At 37.3% G+C, this 14,037-nt stretch overlaps 1 long non-coding RNA gene across 1 annotated transcript; it reads right to left on the reverse strand.

Annotated features, from left to right (window-relative positions):
* Positions 1 to 9,022: 9,022 nt before the first annotated feature.
* On the reverse strand, positions 9,023 to 13,485 carry LOC118585828. The gene is made up of 3 exons (XR_004945233.1): positions 13,388 to 13,485; positions 9,871 to 9,967; positions 9,023 to 9,090 (listed from the first exon to the last, which is right to left on the reverse strand). It is a non-coding gene; the product is annotated as an uncharacterized LOC118585828 (long non-coding RNA).
* Positions 13,486 to 14,037: the final 552 nt, after the last annotated feature.

Here is a 14,037-nt window from a genome sequence, read left to right on the forward strand (position 1 = left end):
TTGGTGTCTCTACAAAATCTAAAGCTGCAAAGGCATCTAAGAGGAATCTAAGAGCGGAGAGCAGGCACTGAAGTGGTTTATTACATGGGAGATAAGTATGCAGGAGAGCTTTGCAACAGGAGTAAATATCATGCAGTAACACTAAACAGTATGACTCTATCTATAAAGTTATTGTGGGGCTGAAACCCAGAAAATGTGGAAAACGGAGCTGCAATGAATTAGCAAGGATTTTCCACGTCATCTAGAAGAAACAAAGTTGACTTTTGGAGGATTTTTCCCATGAGGAAGATAGGGTTATCTCAATGATAGTCAGTGAGTGAACATTCCAGTGCTCTTTGCTGTTGCCATGCATCTACCATACAACGTCATATGTTCAGTGCTGTAATGTAGTAACAGGGCAAGGGATTCACTGGGAAAGACAGTGTTCATTGTGGCTCTAGCAATCCTTACTTAGTTTGTTATTTTATAGTTACTGCAGCTATGTTCTAGAGATACCTGTTTGCTGGCTGGATCTCAGCGGCACACTGTTCTAAGCTTTTAGAACCCTTCTTGCTTTGCTTGGAGAACTCTTCAAAGACAATAGCATACATCTTCCATGTTCATGACTGATGACGGTGGGTGATTCTGGCTTCCACTGAGTTCCTCCCTCTTCTGTCATAGCACACTCACAAACTGGGAAGAGTATCAGTCTGTAATGATTATTTGGGGGCCACAGGGCCAACAATGCCAGTGTATTCATATAGTGGCAAACCTCTCAATAAACTTAATTCTCTCTGAAAATACATTTCTGTTTTGTTAAATAACAGCATATTTGCAGGTTTTAAAGACTTTGGCAACTTTCAGTCAACATTATGATCTGTATATAAGAAACATATCCATCTCATATGTCAAGTCCATTTCACCCTATCTACATCCACATCACTTAAGGAGTTGTCTTATCACAGCATCTACTGACACGAAGAAAACTCATTAATTCTAGCCAACTCAACAATCCTCATCTTGCCATAGAACTCATTTAAATGAATTACAAGAGTGGTGCTTTGTATAATCATCCCAGTTGACCATCTGCCTATAAAATTTACAAACTAGAAAATAGGTCATATGTTTAAACATAAAATAGTTAGGCAGGTATAAGACAAAATCGCAGTGGGTAGATGTTCCAGCTTTGACCTTGAAGTACCCTAATGAGGCAGCAGGTAACTGCCACACCTGCCTATGACCTGCCTCTGGGGCATGGCCTAGTCTAGACCCTTTTAGACCCAAGATAATTATGTGCCGGCTCTCTTGGCTCTCATGATCCTGGATCCTGGATTGCAGACCAAGTCAAAGTTCTCCAGAGAACCACACTGGACTGCACCTTACCTCTCCCAGATCCTATAACTGACCTTTTATTGGTTGTAAGTAATCTTGATATAATCCTCTTTTAATTAACAGATAAACTGGAATTGCCTTGTTAATTGCTGCTATATCTGGCCCATGTGAAACAAATTTCTGCTCCTGCTAGGGACCTAGCGCTTCACAAATTCCCAGGTACTAATATATAAGCATTTAAATTCTAAAGAAAGTTGAAGACAAATGGAAGTCAGCTGTTTACCCTGAAATCAGAATCTCCCTGTTTTCTAACTAGTGGAGTCAAGTGCTAACTTGATTCACACAGTTAATAAATCTGCATACCATCCAGCTGTAATCTTTCAGTTGACAGTTAATACTTCATAATTTTCTAATAAATTTTGTATCAATCTCCTGGACAATAAAAAAAGGCGCAGGGGGTGGGGGGGACCACAGGAGCTGGTGGGACCAGGAAAACTTCAGCTACAAATGGCACCCAATGGCTCGAGTTTCCTCTTGAAACCTGAGAATACTTAATAAGCAATTCTAAATGGAACCCAAAACAGGTTCCTGCTTCATGTCTCATGCAGGTGGCAAGACACCACAACATGCAGGCCTGAACTACTCTACGGTGGGTGCATGGCATGCAGGCTTGGCCTGCAGCATGGCAGATTGCAAGCCTCACAGTATGCTGCGTGGTCAATATAACTTTTGCTAGTACAAAAAAAAAAAAAAAAGGTTTCTGGGCCACATGCTGCTTTGATAGAGGCATAGAGGCATAGACTCACTGCCTCCCAGAGTTGGACAGTGTGCTTGGTTCCCCCAAAGCTGGCAATAAACATAGTTCCACCATGTTGGAAAGCTGAGGTGGGCTGAGCCAGCAGCCAGAGGTGGGCTGAGCCAGCAGCCAGAGCTGCCATTTCAGTCCTAGTAATGCTGCAGTTTAAAACAAGCAGTTCACAATAAGACAGATTCAGATAAAATAAACCTCTAAAGGGTTTGCAATGTGTGTAAAAATATACATAGGCTTGAAAGAGAGAATATATATATAGTTATATAGTTATATAAAGAATAGAAAGTTTTAAAAATAAAGCCTTTAAGAAAAAGTAAAAGTAATATAAAAATAAGCCACATAAAATGGATATTACACAGAGAATCTAGATTGTGTTGTCTTTGGGATTTTTAACTGCAAAAGACATTTATTTGTAAAGGCTGCTCAGTTAAACCAATATGTATATTATAAAGGTACCCTGACCTCAAAATTTGGATCTAAGGATATCTTGCTTTGGAAAGGTTGCTCTGCTTTTGTTTCCACAGCAAACAAGAGGCTATGTATTTGTTCCAGATTAAGATACACCAGGTTTGACCAGCCAAGACTGCCTGAAAGGTGTCCGATGACACCATGGCCCAGATGATCCAAAATCCAGAGCAGTTTCAAGGCAACTGGCTCAGAAAACAGCCTTGTAGACCACTCTAGTCAGGACTTGACCATAATCCTAAAATTTTCTTTGTGTCCCCATAAGATTACTAGTGCCCATTGACAGCAGGAAGTGGCCTAGAAAACTATGCCCAATTCCCCAAAAAATGGATTATGGATGTTTGTCTTTTGTTTAGGTTGTTGGCTGCAAATTGTTATTGGTCATAGTTAATCTCTTTCTAAAAGAAGAAATGTGGATTTAATCATCTATGATAATCAAACTATGATAGTCATGTTAGTTTAGTTTTCTAGGTATATATAGATATATTTCAGATAGCTTGGTAACCTTCAAACACTTCAAAGATCTACAGAATATGTCATTCTGTAGATTAAAAATTTAGACTTTCTGGACAGTGATACATGTCTGCTCCTGGCAGCACTGATTTACTTCAGAGAGGAGGATGGGCATCAAAGACACTCCATATAGAGTTTATCTTATTCTTGGCAAAAAATAGTTATTTGGCCAAGAATCTGTTCTTGCCTGGACTGCTTGACAAAATGTTGTATCAACTGGACATTCAGGACCCATAGGAAGGTGACCATTGAACTTTGCAAATCAAAATGGTCTTCCAGGTTTTTGCTTCACAGAGGAAAATGCCAGACATTCTACAGGACACAGAGAAAAGTGACTGAGAGACTCTAGGTTTGTGGGCTGAAGATGGATGCCCCAACATTACAGAGGAACTTTGGGTAACTGTCCAGGCAGCCAGCAGTCTCTGTCATTCAGATTTTTAGAAGTTGCTTACACTGCATTTCCTGTTTACTTAGGTAATATTGTATCCTTCTGAGGTCTTTGATGTAGTTGAAGACTAGATAATTTACTTTCCTTAGTTATGGTAAAAGATAAGCTAGATATGAAACCTTAGACTCACACATATAGGATAGATAGGATATCTTTTTTAATTTTGCCAAATACAAACAGACTAGATATTATAAATAGTCTAGATATTGTAACTATAATTCTTGCTTGAAAATTGTTTCATTACATGTAATTTTACTATGCTAAAGTTAAAACCTTCCTTTTTGAAAAAAAAAAAAAAGAAAAGGGGAAGTGCTGTGGATATTGCTCTGTATGCTGTGAATGTGTTTCTCTAATTGTTTAATAAATAAAGTACTGATTGGCCAGTAGCCAGGCAGGAAGTATAGGCAGGACAGAGAAAGGGCAATTCTGGAAACAGGCAGGCTGAGTCAGGAGATGCTGCCAGCTGCCACCATGAGAAGTAAGGTATGAAGGCAGAACTGGGAAAAGGCACCAAGCCACATGGCTAAACATAAATAAGAATTATGGGTTAATTTAAGTGTAAGAGCCGGTCAATAGTTAGCCTGAGATAATGGCCAAACAGTTTTAATTAATATTAAGCCTGTGTGTTCATTTGGGTCTGAGCAGCTGCAGGAGTGAGGGACTGCAGGAGCCAGGTGGGACCAGGAAAACTTCAGCTACACCCTGTAGAATATGAAAATTCCTTAAAACCATTATTGGCTTACAAATAGGTATTCAGGGTGAAACTTGTGGGGACTCAGAGGGGAAAAAGGAATGTGCCCTCAGAAATTAGAGAAATGGACATCTGTGTAACATAGTAACAAATACATAAACAAAATGTTTTGTAGAAAGTAATTTAAAGAGCTTGGATTTTTAGCTGAGGAGATGATTTATGTAAACTCTAGTATGTACAGCCTGGTAAAAAGTCAGATGAGAAAAAAAAAAAAAGAAATAAAGGAAGAGAGAATATGTGGTGAGGTGCTGCTGCTGTGTGAATGAAGGGACAGAACACAGGGTGAGGTGCTCCTGCTGCTACTGCTGTAAGAATGAAGATACAGAACACAGGGTGAGCTGCTGCTGTGTGAATGAAGACATAGAACCTGGGTAAGCTGCTGCTGCTGTATGAATGAAGATACAGAACACAGGGTGACCTGCTGCTGCTGCTGTAAGAATGAAGACATAGAATACAGGGTGAGCTGCTGCCATATGACTGAAGACACAGAACACAGGGTAAGTCACTGCTGTGTGGATTAAGACAGCACAGGAAAACACAGGGTGAGCTACTGCTGCTGTTGCTGCTGTGTATGAATGAAGAGAATACATGATGTGAGCTGCTGCTGTATAAATGAAGCCAGAGCACAGGGTACGACATTGTTGTGTGAATGAAGACAGAACACAGGGAGGGCTGTTGCTGCTGTGTGAATGAAGGGATAGAATACAGGGTGTGCTGCAGCTACATGAATGAAGGAAGACTCAAAACAACACAGGGTGACCTGCTGCTGCATGAATGAAGAGAGAACACAGTGTGAGCTTCTGTGTGGATGAAGAGAAAGAACACAGGGTGAGCTACTGCTGCTGCTGCTGCAACAGAATTCAAAAATGAAAAAAAAAATCAAGCTGTGCAGAAGAAATATGAAGGACTTATGAAGTTATTGGTCACAGGTTTTAGAAAACCATTAGTACCAATTCAAATATCACCTTTTCTACTTTGCCCCAAAGTAGACCCTTTTCCACTGAAGTTGTGTTTTTGTTTTGAATGGTTCTTATTTCCAAACCAGCATGTATCCCCCAAATATTAGTTTTATAACAAATGAACAGGACTTTTCTCCTTTTAAAAAAGGTTTTAAATTGTTTAATAGTAGACAAAAGTATATTTTAAAGCAAAAGTCAATGATGGAAGGTTTTGAGCCAATGTGAGGGTGCTAGGAACCCTGGTCCTTTCCAAGAGTGACAATTGTACTGAATTATTGAGTCATTTCTCCAGTCCCAGAAGGCAATATTTTAGTGCATGGTAACTCTAATACTTCACTCCACTTCTATATTACTTACAGGTGTATGTGCAGATGTGTACTCAACCCCAGCTTTTCACTTCCACAAAATACTGTAGAGAGGAATTATGAACTAAGATTTCTCATACTCACAGTGCTCAAATTTGGGGGTAGGTCTTTGGTGTTTTCAAAATCTTTCTATGAAAATTTTGTTGTGTAAAAATTTATTCCAAAATTATTAAATGTTACAAGATAAATTCCTCAATAATATTCCATCACAGGCTTTCAAAAGTTGGACAACTTGCCTATGTCAACTGGGATATTTCTTTCATAGAACAAGACAAATTCCCCAATACTGCTTTGTAATTTGTGCCATTTAATTGATTTTATAATTTTAAAAATATTATTTAGACTCATAGCTTCTTTATTATGAGTGTGGGCTAGTTCTATAAGCCCACTAAGTTATATTCTCTAGAAATAGAATTATTTCAATTTGTAACAGTTGTCACTTATGCAAAAGTTGACAAAAATTGTACTTGGTCTATTTAAAACTGTTTTTTTACACCTAGTTTGTAATTATGTATTTTTTGTAAATGTTATTTTTAAATTTTTGCATTACAACTTCTTATATTTTTATCAAATGAGATTTCAATTTTACTAAGTTGTATATTGATTCAATCCTAAAGTATAGGATTTTAAAAATTATTCAATTGCATCCTTACATTTGCGATCCCTTTCACTAAGGAAATACTAGAAAAAAAGATATAGCCTTTGAGGACACTTTTCACACTAATCAAATATAATTTATAAAAATGTTTCATTATTTGATTTGAGCATTCATTATCAAAATGATAATTAACTAATAATTTACTAGCTTGTCTAACAAATGACACAGTACAATGTCAACCTTTTAAAAATATTTACTTTTTTATTAATCATTTGAATGATTTTGATTTGAAGTAAGTTGGATTGATTATTTAGAATTCTTAGTTTATTTTATTTCCTTTGGGCCTTCCTTCTTTTTTCAATATTTTATTTCTTTCTGTTGTGAATCAAACCAATGTTCTCACAGTTACCACTCACAAGCACGGGTTATATTATGTGAATGCTATGACTTAATGGCTTGTTTTCTTAAGAGAATTTTAGACCATAATACAAGATAAACAAACAAACAACAATAATAAGAACAACAAAAATCAAAACTATTGAAAGAACAGCTTGTACTGATGAGAAAAATGACACAGCTGTGGTTCTAAAGTTCTAGAGAAGAGACAAGACCCTAGAGTGTCCCATGTCCCTTTGTATACTGACTAGCTCATAGAATACTGACAAGGACACACCTGTGGGAAAAAAAGTCTTAGATGCTAAAGGATCATCCAGAAATGTTACCAGTGCCTATTGGAACTGCTAGGTATCTAGGTAGGAAACAGTACACATGAAGATCATTGAGGATGGACCCCTCCCACACTATCATTGGTTAATAAAACCAGAAACAGAAGCCACAGGCCTTTTACTTCAGTGAAAAGAATGGGGTCTTAGTCACACATTTGGTCCTTAGTAGAGATGTGACATTCCAAACTTCCGAAGACCTTGAGATTTCTATACCACAGGAGACTTTCTCTAAAATATAAAGTTGTACCACTACCTCTTCCCTTCAGAATCAGCTGAATGAGCCTGTCAATCACCTGGATAGGAAATTATCCTTGAGGGTGGTATCTATTAGTTGAATAATGCATATCTTAAAATGTAGTTGGCACAACAGTCTCTGGCTATTGTCCACTCTCACCCCTTCAAGGATGTTTTCTTTCATAGTGGTTCCTTTGGCTATCACCCACTCTCACCCTTGAGAATATCTTACTTCATAATCAAATCCATCTATCATCTATAACACATTCTTTATGTCTTGTTTGAATGCTTTGACAAAAATCCCAAAGACTGGGATGTTACAGAAAGGACAGAGCAAGACATATCTAACACAAACAGCAAGAGGGGAAAACTGAATTTATAGGTCAATGGGAGCAATAATCCAGAAGTCCTTTTCTCAGTTGGGAGGAGTAATTAGCCCTAATATGGAGGAACTTATCAACTCTTAAAAGACCTAAAAGGGTCAAATTCCTTCTATACAACTTGCCTGCATTCCAGAAAAATTCTCAAAACTATTTATAAAATATAATAATGTCCAATGCCCTCAAAGATAATATTTACCATGTTTCCCATCTACTCAAAAATTAATTGACAGGCAAAATGACAGGAAAGAATCACTTGTGAAGGAATAATGATCGCTTAAACCAGACATAAATGTTGGGGAAAATAAGAATATGTAAATAATGAACATAACTACATTTCATGCATTTGGAGTGTTAAATAGAATATAGAAAGTGTATAGAAATGATTCACATCAAAGTTCTAGTGATGAAAACTACAACATGTGGCAAGAAAAAAAATCACAGATAATCAATCCCATTAAGATGCCATATCTAGATTTATAGAAGTATGAGTAGTAACCTACAGGTTAGTTTTGAAAGACTCTCTCTTACCATTCTCTCAATGCATTCGTCATAAGCAATTACATAAGAAGAGGTAAAGAAAGAAATTTACATAGAAGAAAACAGGTAGCTTATGAAATGCATATTTACATAAAATTTCAGGAAATAATACCAGGAGCATGTATAGCATGTGTACCATCATGTGGATTAGGTACTCTGGCAGGAAAATAAAGTATACAAAACTCATTTTACTCTGTCATGAACTTTTGTTACCTAGTTCATAGACTTTCGGGTTCTGGGATCCTGCTGCAGATGGGGGCTGTCAATGACCCACGTGTTACCATCAAGGGCCATGGGGATGTCCATGGGCCACTGTGGGCCATGCTGATGTGAAGGGTCTGCAAAGATACCTGAGGCCATGTTGATGTCTGTTATCTGTACTGCCACCAGAAACCATGCTCAAGTATATGGCACATGCTGACACCAAAGACCATGTAGATATCTGTGGTTCATGTTGTAGCCAGAAACCATGCAGAAGTCCATGGTTTATGTTCCTGCTGACTGTAAAGGACAATGAATTTTTTCCATGGTATTGGTGACTGCAGACTCATAATTGAGAAAGAGGCACACAAAAGGCTTCTGACAACCCTTACCCCCCCACTCCCCCAAAAGTAACAGCCTCAACAGGTATCCATAGAAGAGAAATCTTTTAAATTGTGAGGAGGATGCTGAAGTGTAGCTCTACACAACTGAGGGCTTCTAGCAGGAGTCTGTGTTGGGGAAGGACTCAGTTTTCTTAAAAGAACTGGTTACTGGAAGTTTAACCATACTCCATTGGGTGTATAGGCAATACAAATTGGATGTGTGTGTGTGTATGTGTGTGTGTGTGTTCCTCCTCCTCCTCCTCCCTCCTCCTCCTCCTCCTCCTCCTCCTCTTCTTCTTCTTCTTCTTCTTCTTCTTCTTCTTCTTCTTCTTCTTCCTATTTCTCTTCTTCATCCTCTTCTTCTTTTGGTGGAGAGATCACAAGTGTAGGAGCAGATCTGTGAAGACTGAGAAAAGAGTGCAATCATGGTTCATAATGTGAAATTTCCAAATAGTCAATTAAAATATTATGTTGAGGAAAAAAGATTGGATGGTTGCAAATAAAATAGAAAAAAATAATAAAATTCCAAGAAAACAAAATTCCCCTGAAAAAGTATTAGTTTCATTATGGGTCTGATGTTACAAAGTAAAATACTGTTTAACATACACCAACCCGTATGGCATGCAATCACTAAATATCAAACTCTCATGTTCACAAGCTATGAGACCCTAGAAGGCAAGCTGAGTTTCTCTAGTGCATTTACCTTGTCTGTAAAAAGAAAAGGGTTAGATTGAATAAATTTCTAGATTATTCTAAACTTAAATTTCATCTCAGTCCACTGGCAGTGAGCTTCCAAAGGTGTATTACCAGTTCAACACTTTAAAGGTTTTTATACTGAAAATCACTCATTAGGACAATGGGAGTTCCATTGCTGTTTAGGTTTTCAATTGTTTGGTCAGTGCTATACACACATGCATGCTTTGTCAACTAGGGCATTCACAAAAGCCCAAGAGAGTTATTGAAAAGAAATGGTCTCTCTGAACTGTGGAGCAGGAGAAAAGACAAATCCCAACTCATTGCCACTCATCTGCTTCACTCTGCAGCCCCCACATCTGCTCACACATAGCAGCAATTGGGAGTATGAGTAAATGGGCATCTGGTAAAGCTAATAAATGTACTTTGAATTTATTATATAAGCTCATATTAGATAAAAAATTCTATATCAATTCTTCAAAATCACAATTACCTTCTCACATCGGCATGCTTTTTGGGACGCAGAAGAGTAAAATGATGTCTACATGTTCACATAGCACATGCTATATTAGCCAACACCAAGGATGGAGCTGAAATAAAAAAGAAGCCAAAGGTGAATTTACAAAGGAATCATAGAAAATAATAGTACATTTGAATTGTGTGCAGCCTTTAACTTCAACTCACCTTACTGCCAAGTGACAGTATAAAACGTTTCATACATGCTGGGAAAATGTTCTGAATACATAAATTATCTGTGTTATTTCCCTATAGCACATGTTTCTCAGATTTTTCAACAGAACATAAAATGCACACGGAAAAGGGATGCCTTTAAACTCTTCAATAAAGCCAAGAACCTCAAGATATATTTCAAAGATGTACAGTAAACTAAAACCACATTCGCTTGCATGCTTTTTAAATTTTATTTTAAAACTTTATTTATATTTATTTGTGTGTGTGTGTGTGTGTGTGTGTGTGTGTGTGTGTGTGTGCTGGTGTATGTATGTCGTGAGGGTCAGGTGTACAATCATGCATGTGTGGAGGACAAAAGACAGCTTGACTGCATCACCTCTCCCCTTCTCCCATGTGGGTTCCAGCATGGTCTTCAGGTTTGCATGAAAATACCTTTACTGGCTAAGCCATCTTACTGGCCCTTTCTCAACATAATTTCATGTAAACTACCATTAAGGAAAAGAGCAATGGAAAGAAAAAGGATCAATAACAATATTTTTATCTAAGACAATCCAAGTTAACACTTAAAAGCTTAGATAAAGTCACTCTTAAAAAAAAAATCAGTAACACCTGGTTAATCTTCAACAAAACACAGTCAAAAGACCTGAAAATTAAGAGAGAAACATATGATAAATAGCTGAGTAGTTAACAAATACTGGGCTAAATTCATTAGTCTGTGTTTTGCCTAAGCCCTTGGAAGAGGACACTCCTGAGAGGGAGGTCATCAGCCAAAAAGCAAAAGGGAACCCTTGTGGCAGAGAGGGCAGATGCAGGGCAGAACAGTTTAAGTCGTGATTTCTGCAACACCGACAAACATTATGTGGTATTTGCTGACCTCGGCATGCCTGGCCCCAGCCCACCCTCCTGCATTGTCCCCTGCTCATCAGGTCACCTGTGGACCTTATACTCACTTCAAAACCTCATTTGTATAATTCCACATTGGCCCTCGGCAATCTGATACAATCTGTTCTTAGCAGACTCATCAGGAGAGTGGTCAGCACAGCATGTACATGAGCAACAGTGCAGAGTATTGGACTTTGCCTCAAATGTAGGTGGAAAGGGGAGAAAATAGGAATTTCCCCCTTTTTCTTGCTTTCCTTGTAATTTTGTTTGTGGGGTTTTTGTTTGTTTGTTTGTTTGTTTGTTTTTGGTTTTTGTTTTGTTGTTGTTGTTGTCACAGTATTTAGAGATAATGTCAGAGCTTCAAAATAATAAAAAGTAGCAATCATTACAATTCAGGTGGTTGAGTCATTAGTTCATTTTAAAGGTCAATAGATAATGGTTTTAGAGTCTTAGGCATATTGAATAGTAATGCTTACTTACATCAGGAATTGTGTATCTCTCTGTTACTCAAGTTCAAAACTATACATGTAAGAAACAGCTCTGAGAGGCCCGCGAGAGAGAGACTGATTAATGGAAATACATATCGTTCTAGTGTCTGTGACACTGGGATGACTTGAGATAGATGTTAGGTATTATATTCTTCAGAGAGTTTAAAAAGGGATTCAGTGTATATTCAACACAAAGATATGGTAAATATTTGAGGAAGAGAACATTTAACCTGACTCTGATATTACACAATGCGCTCATTTTTGGGAGCAAAACACGGTACTCCACTAATATGTTCATACTTCATGTTCTTATGCACAAGTTAAGATAAAATAGAAAGATCTTCATATGCAGACTACCCACGTGGAGACAATCTCCTTCCATCCTCAAAGGAACAGCTCTCCTCTCCTACTGAGTGCACTGTTCTAAGGAGGAAAGTGGTAGAAAGGAGAGCAGGATGGGGAGGATTCAGCTGAAGCCCAATACTGTTCACTACCTTTGTGTTATAAGAAAGGCCACCCAGTCAAACTCTGAAAAGGCAGTCTCCTTCCTTTGGATTCAAACCAAAACAGAACAACTAGTTAAAAGTAATTCAAGTTACTTCTATTCAATTCCCAAGAATAATGTTTTTTAATAAAATCTGACATGGCAGGGAGAGTTGAATAAATAAATTAAATGGTGTCAGTGTTATGACTCTGCTATGAGAGTGTGATTAACCTATTATACAGAAAATATACAAGCATCATTAGCTTATTACATTTATTTTTCAGTAAAATCCATGCAGGAATGGCCCAGCCACTAATAGTTGTATTTTATTCAGTGAAACCTTAAGTATTTTTTATATTGTTAAAGATAGATAAATTAAATTTACAAAAGGAAGTGAAAACACAGTACTGTTACATATGCTATATTCTCTAGAAAGTTATGACACAAGATTTTCAAAATAGCAAATCACTCTTATCTTTTTTGAATAAGCATAACCTTTACATGTTTTTGAATAAACATATACATAAAAATAATGAGTGAGTCAGAAGTATTGTTATATAACTCAAAATGGATAAATGAAGTATTAAATAACCTCCAGGACATAAAATCCCATTCAAATACCATTACTGAGGATTTTAAAGAATACCAATTGCAGTAGAAATACTCACGTCATAGTCAATAGGAAAAACAGGAATTATTTGTGGGAACACTTTATAGTGTGTGCTGTACATATGAATAGGTTATACATTATCTGTAGTTCCTGCTGTGCTTTCAATCAGAAGAAATGTTACAAAGCTCTTCAAATTCTCTGTAAGTCTCTGTAAATGACCTGGAGCACTTGGTAACATTGATAATAATGGACATTTCACGCCCAAAAGACACAGCAAATAGCCCACAGTAAGGTTTTTTCCACTCTGCAAATGTCTTGAGCAAACTGCTACAGCCTATTTATGAATGTAAAAGAAATAAATCACAAATCCAAGACCCATCCATTTTATTTGACAAAGTTATAATCTGTTAGGAATGTGTCTATCCTATGAAATGATATGCCTTGCATTTTGTTACTCATTTGTTGATAATGTAGTTTTAGCATTTATGTTCAGATGAAATCATACATATTCTCCAAGAAAGAAATATAAGCACTGTAGACATGAGGCTCAAGGTCATTAAATGGTTTTAATATCAAACAGGTAAAATGTGTATGTTGATGGAAATCACACAGAAACTCATTTTGTCAAAGAAAATAATGTTGATTTTGGTTCTGAAGTGTCATTGGCATGACAACAATCCCCTGCAGAATAAATTTAGGGGCTCTGTGAAAAGCAATATTTAATTTTAAACAAGTACTCCAGTGACACCTTCATCCTTACAAATGTGTAACTCATGATTTATGCATGAGAAGGAAAAGATTACCATCTCCTCAGTGAGTCTTAGTCCAAATGAAACACAAATTCAAAGACATTTACCTTTCAATTTGAGTGATAACAGGTTTTCACATCTATTTTCTGGTAATTGCTTCAATTTTCTCATTCAGTTTGCCCGGGAAGCGCCTGGCTCTCCACCCTTTTGTTTTCTGTTTTGTTTTGTTTTTCCTCATTTGCCCTCTGGGCAGAAAAAAAGGACTGAAATTGTGCAAAAGCCAGCTTTGCTGCAGATTCCTAAAATGAAGAGCAAACAGATGATGGCAGCCAAGAAAACAGTTAGGAGGGACTCTTGGTTACCATGGAATTACAGAGAACTCCAGAAAATCTTGTGTCAACATAGATTTTCAAATGACCAAGGACTGTTGTGAGAGGTTTTGCTGTAAAAGCAAGTAAATACAAATTTTGTTTGGAAAATCTGAAGCTCAGATGGCCACTGGCATGCTGGCCAGACACAATTTCTGATGACTCTTTGCTCTCTGTATGGGTACAATTGACAATAATTGTGGCTCTTACATCATTCTCTCTCTCTCTCTCTCTCTCTCTCTCTCTCTCTCTCTCTCTCTCTCTCTCTCAAGCATTTAGCAGATTTCTGCACCTCATTTAACATTAAATATTTAACAACTTACAAAATCGAATGCAGCTCAAATAACGGACATTTTTCCTTTTAATTCTATTCTTCAATGAAATACCTG

This window comes from Onychomys torridus, chromosome 6 (genome assembly GCF_903995425.1).
Source record: "Onychomys torridus chromosome 6, mOncTor1.1, whole genome shotgun sequence".
Classification (NCBI taxonomy): Eukaryota; Metazoa; Chordata; class Mammalia; order Rodentia; family Cricetidae; genus Onychomys; species Onychomys torridus.